The sequence below is a fragment of the Chenopodium quinoa genome, unplaced genomic scaffold (genome assembly GCF_001683475.1).
Source record: "Chenopodium quinoa cultivar QQ74 unplaced genomic scaffold, ASM168347v1, whole genome shotgun sequence".
Lineage (NCBI taxonomy): Eukaryota > Viridiplantae > Streptophyta > Magnoliopsida > Caryophyllales > Amaranthaceae > Chenopodium > Chenopodium quinoa.
The window spans coordinates 6,211-16,385 of NW_018744102.1; the positions used below are offsets into that span (position 1 = coordinate 6,211).

General features: G+C 32.1%; 1 pseudogene; it reads left to right on the top strand.

Annotated features, from left to right (window-relative positions):
* The first annotated feature begins 627 nt into the window (after window positions 1–627).
* Window positions 628–3,588, top strand: LOC110692380 (annotated as a pseudogene).
* The last annotated feature ends 6,587 nt before the right edge of the window (window positions 3,589–10,175 follow it).

Below are 10,175 nucleotides of genomic sequence, written 5' to 3' on the forward strand. Positions count from 1 at the left end.
TTAACATACAAAATCGATCACATATAATAAAGTAGATAAAAAGATATGACATAAATCAATCGAATTCCTATAATTGAAAGGAAAAAAAAGGTCTTGGTACTTCCTATAAATCCATAATAAAATCAAATTGAACAACCCAAAAGTCTAGATATCATCTATAATCAAATTAAAATTGTAAAAGGAACATAAAAACAAAGGAAAAGGAGGTGTGTTTGTTGTATGTACTATGTTCATTTCCAAACTTAAATAAATAGGGTCCCATTCTCTGCATGTTTTCACGTGTCTTGCTATCTCTTGCCGTTAATTACACCATCATCACCATCACCCTTCTTCATTGGATTCTTACACCCAAAAAAAAAAATTAAATAATTATTTTTTTTAAAAAAAATTAATTATTTTTTTTTGAAAAATATCATTTTGTTAAAATACAACCACACCCACATAGCCCTACAAGTGTAGGGCACTCCCAAATCAAATCCCATCTTTTCTTGTCATTTTCTAAGGAAATGCCCTTCACTTACCTTAAAGTGCCTCATAAATTTAGGGCATAGGTAGATGACAAAAACCCTTGATGAATTAAGGGGGCCCCTTTATAAGAGCAAGATGAAGGTCCCCTATTTTTTTTGGTATTTTGTTTAAGCCATTGTAAAAATTTTAAATCAAGTGGTAAAGTTTTTTTGGGTTTTTCTTAGAGAATCTATCTCACCCACCAAAAATTAAAAAAAAAAAAAAAAAGTATGCACAAAAGATGTTTGATGGAATGCCTGAACAGTTCTACCAATTTTTAGCAGCTGCTGCTACTACAACATCTATACCAACATCTTCTTCTAATATTCTTACTAATACTACTAATAATACTAATACTGCGGCTGCTGCTGCAGCCGCACTTTCTATTCCTTTATCATTCTCTCTTCACCACCACCAACACCAACACCGTCATGCGGCCGGTTTTCCTACATATACACAACAACCACCACCACCACCTCCGCCGGCCCCTCAGCCGACATTCGATGTTCCTTATGGCCACCTTCTACATCACCACCACCATCATCACTCGCAGTTTCTTACAAGGAATGAAGTTGTTAAAGATGAAACACTCCAACTTGACCCTACTAGGTTAGAAGATGGCGGCGAAACACAAAGATCTTCATCATCATCATCCTTAATGTTATTGCCTGAACTTCCATGGTCTAATGATGAAATGCTTGCTCTCTTCAGAATCAGATCTAGTATGGATAATACTTGGTTTCCTGACTTCATCTGGGAAAATGTCTCAAGGTATGTCATACATATTACATAATAAGTAACTCTGTAACATAACACAGTCATTATTTATAATATAATCATCTCGACAGATAATAATAAGGTTGCGTACATCTAATCCTCCCTTACTCCGAGCCAGCACTTCATTGCGCCGGCTCAAAAGGGTTGATATAGTTTGATTAATAGATCATTATTTTTGTAACGATATGATTTTTTGTTTTTTAATTGGACCCATGTTAAAATAGATTGATAGGGTAGTTTATTTGATATCATTGTTGATGAGATTCTAGCAAACTACACATGCCTAATTTCGTCATATTATTATTTTCTTTCTTTCTGTCTATCTGTAACATTATTATTTACAGCACCATATATTATTTCTGGTCCCTTTCAGTATTTAAATCATGAAATTGATACTCCATTTATATAATAGCTGTCAAAAAAAAAAAAAAAAGTACATACATTATTATTTTTAATCCTTTGATGTTGTTTTTTTGTGTATTTATGATGGGAGCAGAAAGTTATCAGAGATTGGATTCAAAAGAAGTGCTGAGAAATGCAAAGAGAAATTTGAGGAAGAAACTAGAAGTTTCAACAGCAGCATTATTTCTAATAATACTTGCAACAATAATATAATAATAATAATAATAATAATAATATTCCGAGCAACAACAATTATAGGCTCTTTGGTGAGCTTGAAGAGCTTTGTAACAATAATAACACTAACAACATTAATGTTGATCACGACAACGACGGCGATGATCATCAGAAGGGCTCTCTTCCTGATCAATGTGAACGTGATCATCATAACCTTGAGACTTGTTTGTCTCAAGGGGATGTTTGTGTTGATGATGGAAAGGAGGAAGAGGAGGAGGAAGACGACGAAAGGCAGAAGATTGAAGATGATGAAATAAGAGAAGATAATGACAAGAGTAATGATAATGATGAGGTGGTGGAAGATGAGCAGCAGCAGTCAGTAGACGATAGCGAGAAGACGGAGGAAAGTACAAAGAGAGTGATGAAGAAGAGGAAAAAGACAGAAGAAATTTGAGATGTTTAAAGGGTTTTGTTGAGAAAGATTGTGAGTAAGATGATGGCACAACAAGAGGAGCTTCATTGTAAGATAATTCGCGATATGGTTAAGAGAGATGAGGAGAAGATTGCTAAGGAAGAAGCTTGGAAAAGGCAAGAGTTTGAGAGGTTAGAGAAGGAGTTAGATGCTAGGGCACACGAGCAGGCGGTTTCCGGTGACCGCCATACCAAGATCCTTGGCTTCTTGAACAAGTTTAGTACTTCATCATCAAGTTTTTTGGAAACTCAATCTTTTAAAGAGGCACTTGAGAAGCTTAATAAGGTACCAAAAATGACTTCGTCCAATTCCTCTATTTTAACTCAAGACTCTATTTGTGTGCAATTACAACCCAATTCATCTTGTACTACTCATACTCCTTTGGTGAATAACATCCCTAGTTCTTCATCAAATGAGAATCTTGCTCTAGACAACTCGAAATCGACACTTCCCTTGAAATCATCCTCCTTGGATCATCAAAACCCTAATAATCCTCTTCCTAGTCATCAGAATGAGCCTTTGAAAATCCCTTCTTTAGTTTCCTCTCGTAAATTCTCCAGCTCTGAACATACCAGCACTAATGCAGCGGACCACATTACAAACACTAAGGCCTTAGAGAACATCAAGAGTGGTAATAAGGATGACACCGGTAGAAGATGGCCAAGAGATGAAGTGCTAGCATTGATCAACATAAGGTGCAGCCTTTTCAACAACAATGGCGGTGAGACTCCCCATGATACAGAAACCTCCTCTAAGGGTCCTCTATGGGAAAGGATTTCGCAAAAGATGACCGAGTTAGGGTACAAAGAAGTGCTAAGAGATGCAAAGAAAAATGGGAGAACATAAACAAGTACTTCAGGAAAACTAAGGACTTGAACAAGAAAGGTCCGTTGACTCTAGAACTTGTCCTTACTACCACCAGCTTAGTCATTTATACAGTCAAGGATCACTAGTGGGCCCCGCGAACCACCCCGGCTCACCGGAAAATCGGTCCATGGCAATGTCAGGGCAGTCTCAAGGTAACGGGTCAAGTAATCCTCCAGCAAATAATGGTGCAACTAATAGTATGCAAGGTAATGAGGCCAATGTGGTCCAAGTACCAGGGTTTGATTTTGAATTTTGATATTTGAAATAGCAGTTTAAATTTGTATGTGTGTGCTGCTATATAATTTTGTACCTTATGTTATATGATGAACATTTACTAGCTATATAGATATGGCTAGCTGGCTATATGGTAGTAGTAAGATTTAATTAAATTTGGTGTCATTTTTGTTCATTTCCTATATATGCCCACCATAATAAATGTTGATGTAATATGGAGTACAAAAATGAATTAGGAATTAATAAACCATGCTCTTAATTAAACAGCTAATCCCTCCGCTACCTAGCAAAGATGATCCACTAATTAGTTTTTATGGTGGCTTGAGAGAGAAATTTAGTCTATTAACTAATCCACATATTTATAAATTAAATTAAAGCATATAACAATAATTAATCTCGTTGTACATATGGCAAGTAGCTTAATTAGATGGTTAAATTAAAGTTTAGCTAGGTCAGGGTGATAACCTAGAGTTGAATCAATGCAAGTATCGTTTACATCTATTATTTGCCCTTTGTACCTATCTCTAGATTAATAAGAAAAAAAAAATTGTCTCCTTTTTCACGTTTACCTTAAAAAAAAGAGAAAATTGCATATTTTGTATTGAAATGGCTGGAGCACTAGAAGAGAGTTGTAGTACTAATTAAAGCTTGATCGATTAGTAGTGATTAAGATGGATTTAGGATTAAGATTAGGATTATTCGAGACATAATCATGTCATTCTACTTTAGAAGTATTATGTATGATTTATGATGTGAAATGAAGTCAACTTGAATAATTATATTTTATTAAAGATATGTTGAGTTTCTCAAATTGGTCGGAGAAATTAAGAATGTGGGGTAAAGAAGCAGCATGCAGCATATGCATGTGTGGGTGTGACTACTAGCCTAACTTCATTCAGAAGCAACGGGGTCACTTGATCAGGTCACTACAGTCTTCCTCTTTCAATTCATGTTTTTTCTCTTGAACTAGCCAGACTTTCACCTTTGATTAATTTTTCTGACATTGACCACCTATTGTCCAATCATGTAAACTTCTAAAACCATTTTATTCCATGCCCCCACCAACAATGCCACCTATCATGTGACCACCGACGGTGGTCAACTCCAGATAAATAAGTCAAAGACGAAAAGCCGGTGAATAGTTTTTACAATATTATTTGTTTTAATGGGTAGTTTCTTACAACGTTTTTATTCTAATATATACTTTCTTACAACATTTTTTTTTATTAGGTAGTGTCTCACAAATTTCTGACAAAAAGTCCATTAAATAACTTGATCTCAAGATCCTGGGTTCGAGGCTTCTTAGGTCTCACTAAATCTCCCCAAAATAATGCATACCACCTTAATTAATTATTGACACTCTCTAAAATAGGACTAAAGGACCTCAACAGGGACCATCGAACAAGGTACAACGACACATCCAAAAGTAAGAATAAAGGCGATATAGATCAATAGAGTGCATAGAATTCCAATTCACATTCAAAATGGAAGATAGAATAGTAAATGAAGAGAGTGTATGGAGTCCTTCCTATATAGCTTAGGAGTATGTCCTACAATAATGTCCTCTAGTGTAGAGGCTCCAGTGTATGTACGTGTGTTAAAAAGGTTAGAGCATACTCCAAATTACCATGCGTGCGTTTGGAACCTAATTGCAGAGTTGATGCTTATTGCTTTACGCCTTCATTCCCCTTTATTTTTTCAGAAGAATAGAATCACAATATTCTAATGTAGTAATTAATCAACCAAGATTAATTTAATTAATTACGTACATGCCTTGATCAATCACCTTGTTAGTCTCTAAACTCTATATGTTTGAAATAAGATATGATGAATTCAAGAACAAAAATTAAAATTTAAAGGTTAAAATAGTACAAATTATCAACTATGAAAGAGAGGGAGACAAGCTAAGCATTAAAAATTTATATAGTTACAAAACAAATGTATTGTAGATGTCGATTATCTTAATTGGTCGATTTGGGATCAATTCACATCTTATTATTTGCCCTCGGTGGCTCTTTTAACACCAAAATAATAAGTTAAAAAAATCAAAATAATTAATTTAACCCCTAAAGTAAGTCTTTATTGGATGGACTTCTTTTAAAAATGTAGGGCCCTGTTCTTTTGAGCTACTACTACTACTACTGCTGCTGCTGCTGCTACCACTGCTACTACCACTACTACTACCACTACTACCACTACTACTACTACACTACTACTACTACTACTACTACCACTACTACTACTACTACTATTAATATTAATTGCTTTTATAAAAATCAATTATTGTTATTATAATTAATATTATTAGTTATAAGTATTATTATTACTATTAGTATAATTACTATTATTATTAAATATTAATTATTATTGTTATTATTATTATTATTATTATTGTTATTGATAATTATTAAATAATTTATTATATTATTATTGTTAAATATTAATAATTATTTATTTTTTTTTATTATTAAATATCAATAATTAATTATTGTTATTATTATTATTAAGTATTAATTATTATTATAATTAAATATTAATTATTTATTATTATTAAATATTAATTATCTATTATTATTATTATTATAAAATATTAATTATTATTAAATATTAATTATTAATCATTTATTATTATTATTATTAAATATTAATTATTACTATAATAATTTAATATTAAGTATTAATTTTAAGTAGAGCAGAGCAGAGCAGGGCAGAGCAGAGCAATTGAAGCAGAGTAGAGCAGATTTCAGCAGAGGAGAGCAGAGCAGAGCAAAGCAGATTTTCAGCAGATCAGAGCATAGCAGAGCAAGCAGCTCTAAAGAACGGGGATTATGATATAAAAAGTGGTTTTTACCTTAGCAAATAAATTAAACACACAATTACTATATTAGGCATATATAAGACAACTTTAAAACTATAAATATAAGTAAACAAAAATATAAGTAAACATTATTAGATTTATAGGAAAAAAAACAGGCCTTGAGCATGTGTAAAAAGTTGGAGAATAAGTGAGTCACTATGTACATACGCCATTGTCAATTGATTTATTTGGCATGGAATCTCACATGAATTTGTAAATATATTCATTTTATTTGGATGCTTGTATACAAATATCCTCAACAATACAATTTTCAAAGTCTGTTTTTAGGCCTTACGTCAATAAGTGAGAAAAAAAGTTGGTACTTTTAATAATGTGAATAAGATAACCCTTCCAAAAGAAAGAAAATGAGTAGGATAGTTATTAATTACACGAAGAAAGAATTGGCTTTTTATTATTATCTAATTATATCATTGCCAATTGGTTTTTGGTGAGGTTAGTTGGACTAATCCTTTAGTCATTAATTCATTATGAGTTGTTCGTATCTACAATATAATAACTTTTTTAAATTTTTAGACCATCATCGTGAAATAGAAGTAGTAATAGATTGATAGTGTGTTCATTATGTTAGCATGTATCAATCTTATAATAAAACATACAATGTAATATAACTTGATTAATACAAGTATTAAATAGCATTATTCTTATCGAATTTTTTTTTATGCCAATCCCCATCTGAAAATAAAATCCCAAGTATTAACATTTCACTTTGTACGAAATGTTTGGTAATTGAGTGTATAACTTAAAATAGCTCAACATGGATCTATTTAATTTGATAATTCAACCTAATACTACTTTGTGTTATTGGGCCGAATTAAAAACTATGACCATTTGATTTTATTTTAATGTAGAATAGAATCATCATCAAAAAAAAAAAAATTGACGAGGAATAATCATCAAAATTAAATAATCTATGTGGTTAAAAATAAATAAAAAAAAAAACCAATTAATACGTAAAGTCATTGAAAAAAAAAATCAATCTAATAATCGTTCTCCAAAATAACAAGCACTTGTATATTTCATACAAAAAAAAAATATTGCATTATTAGTTTTTATGTTGGTTATAAAATAAATATCATTGTCTTAGAAAACTTAAATAATGAGATATTAACCCATAATGTAGATATACTGATAGCCAAATGATAACGACCAATGAACATTATATTATATCTGTTCCATCTTTGATTACTGCTCGACTGGTTTTTTCCACATGCTCACATCCAAGATATTATGATAATATGATTGATTCTTTATTATTTTTACTTAACCTTCTTGAATACTCTTTTTCATGTGTTCATATTCAATTCGATCACAGTCATCAACAACAATATACTACGTAGCACTTCAGATTTTTTTGTCCGAATGAGGCACACATTATAAATTACATTTGGGAGGAAGGAATTTAATCATGTGGCTTATTGTTCACATATCATCAATTTTCGCCATTTAAGTCAAAATTACATAATGGTACTGTAAGTAGGTAATTGTGTGCTTAACTATACTCGGTACGTACTCATATTAGAATTTTAGAAAATTAGTGTAACGCTTTGTTTTAAAGCATGCAGTTTAAGAATCATATCTAGCTAAGCATATGATATGAGATTTAAATTCCTTTTAATTCTTCCAATACTATAGAGGATTGTTATTATTCACATATATGTATAAAAAAAAAAATTGAGATGCAAGAACTATATGTATGTACTAAAATAAAAATGAGAAGTGAAGATGAATAATAGAAATTTCCCTATTTTGGCATGTAATGAATGGATAATAGAAGTTGCAAAATATAGTGACAACACAAAGCATGTATGCTTGCTGTTAAACAACTCGGGTTGAGTACTTGGGTTAGAAATGTGGGTCCCACCACATGAGATAAATAAATCACAAAACATAAAATGTTTTCAAAAAAAATTACAAAACATAAAATAATTATTTTTTTTAAAAAAGGAAGTATAATGCATAAAGCCCAAAAATTCGAAAGGCCCTTTTCTTAGTTACAAAAATGGGCCCACAAAGATATTAAAAATAAGTGCAAAAGAGAGGGTATGGTGTGGGCCCAATTATTGTTAGCTAGCTAATGCTGCCATGCATTAACGTCACATGTGACGGGTCCAGTATTCTGGTACAAATTTGGGCCTCTCTTGTCTTTCTTCGAACTTAGAACGAATAGACTGGCCCACTTTGGGCCCACCTCGTTGCATTAATCTTGCAAAGTCAAACATGTGGCAACATTTTTTAGTTTGCCGTTTGTTTTTGGACTTTTGGGTGAGAGAATGAGATAGCTAATACGCAGTACTCCGTATCTATATCTATACTCTATACTTTGATAGTCTGTATCTATCAGATCAGGGTTCTCTCAAGGCATTGTTCAACTACGATAAAATGAGACCCAAACTATAATTTAAGGGCGAAATATAGAAAAAGTGTAGAAAAATGTGTGTATTTTTACAATATATAAAGTTATAGTGAGCTCTTATCGTTAATAATTTAATAAATCAATGTATTATTTTCTTTAAAAAAAATCAATATATCATTAATAGATAAATGTGTAAAGTTATTAAATTTGCCCTTAGTTGAAGTAAAGTGCATAAGAGGTTGTCTAAAAAAGTGCATAAGTCATAAGAGGTTTTTATACTACGGAGTAGTAAAACTAAAAAAATGAAAGGGGCCTTGTGGGCTAGACTTTAAAAACACACTAAAGGGCCCAATTCCATGTCACGAGTTTAGACGATTAATAATTGGGCTTGTTATTTTTTTTTTTTTTTTTTTTTTGGTGTACCGACAGTTCTTTATTTGGTCTAATTCGGATTTGGGGATTAATTCTGAGTGGTTAGGCTCCAGTACCCTCCCAATTATTGTAGCGGGTTCTCCCTACCAGTGCAAACCTCCCTACCAAGTGTAAACCCAATCACCACTACACCAACAAGCAACAACCAATTGGTGGCATGTTAATAATTTTTAACTAGTTTTAAGCCTATGTAAGCTAATTGTAAATGTTGTATTTGTATGTTAAAATTTCATTTAGGATATTAATTACATATTTTGGATTGAAAAGGTATACGGTTCTAAGGGTTTCCCTATCTCGAGAATAGGTCAATAAAAGGCATATTATTAATATATTATTATGAATATATGATGCTAGACATTCGAGAAATTATGTTTACAAAATGACTGGACGAATTTCTAGAGGTCTAGTGTTGCTTCCTAGGCTTTTCATCGAAATTTAGTAAGGGTGTATTGAAGTTATGTTCAATTGTTCATCATATAACTCATTGCCTTTGCAAAATTTATGTCTTGGTGATCAGTTCTATCATTATCACAAGTTCACAACACTTTAAATGAATCATCCTTGCATGTCTACTCGTCAACACAAGCAAATCTAGAACCTGGGCATTGTTGTGGAAAGGCTCTAAAGGGAACTCATATGCTTCTAAATATGTGCTAGCTTGACACATTATGCTCAAGGTGTTTAATTGCCTTCTATATATATAGCTACAAATATAACACATTATGTCAATCTTGTCATGCATTGCAGTTGCAAGTTTTGTCTAATAACTTGACTATATATCAAGTTTGTGTTGCACCTCCTGAAAAATGTCTCAAAATGCTCCCCGTCCCCCTTGCATCAATCTTGGACTTGTCTAGTCTATTTTAGATTATATATAGAATAGATGATACTCGATGGATAGCTTATCTTCTTGGTGATGAAGTCTCTCTTTTTATGTAGTCTTGACTTTTTATAGAGGACATTGCCAACCGGTTCAACCGATCAAATAATAACCTAACTTGGTCTCACTAACTGATAGTAAGGGCAATATTAAAAGGACCAAACTCATGAGAGTTGTAAAATTAAATCAACCGCCAAAC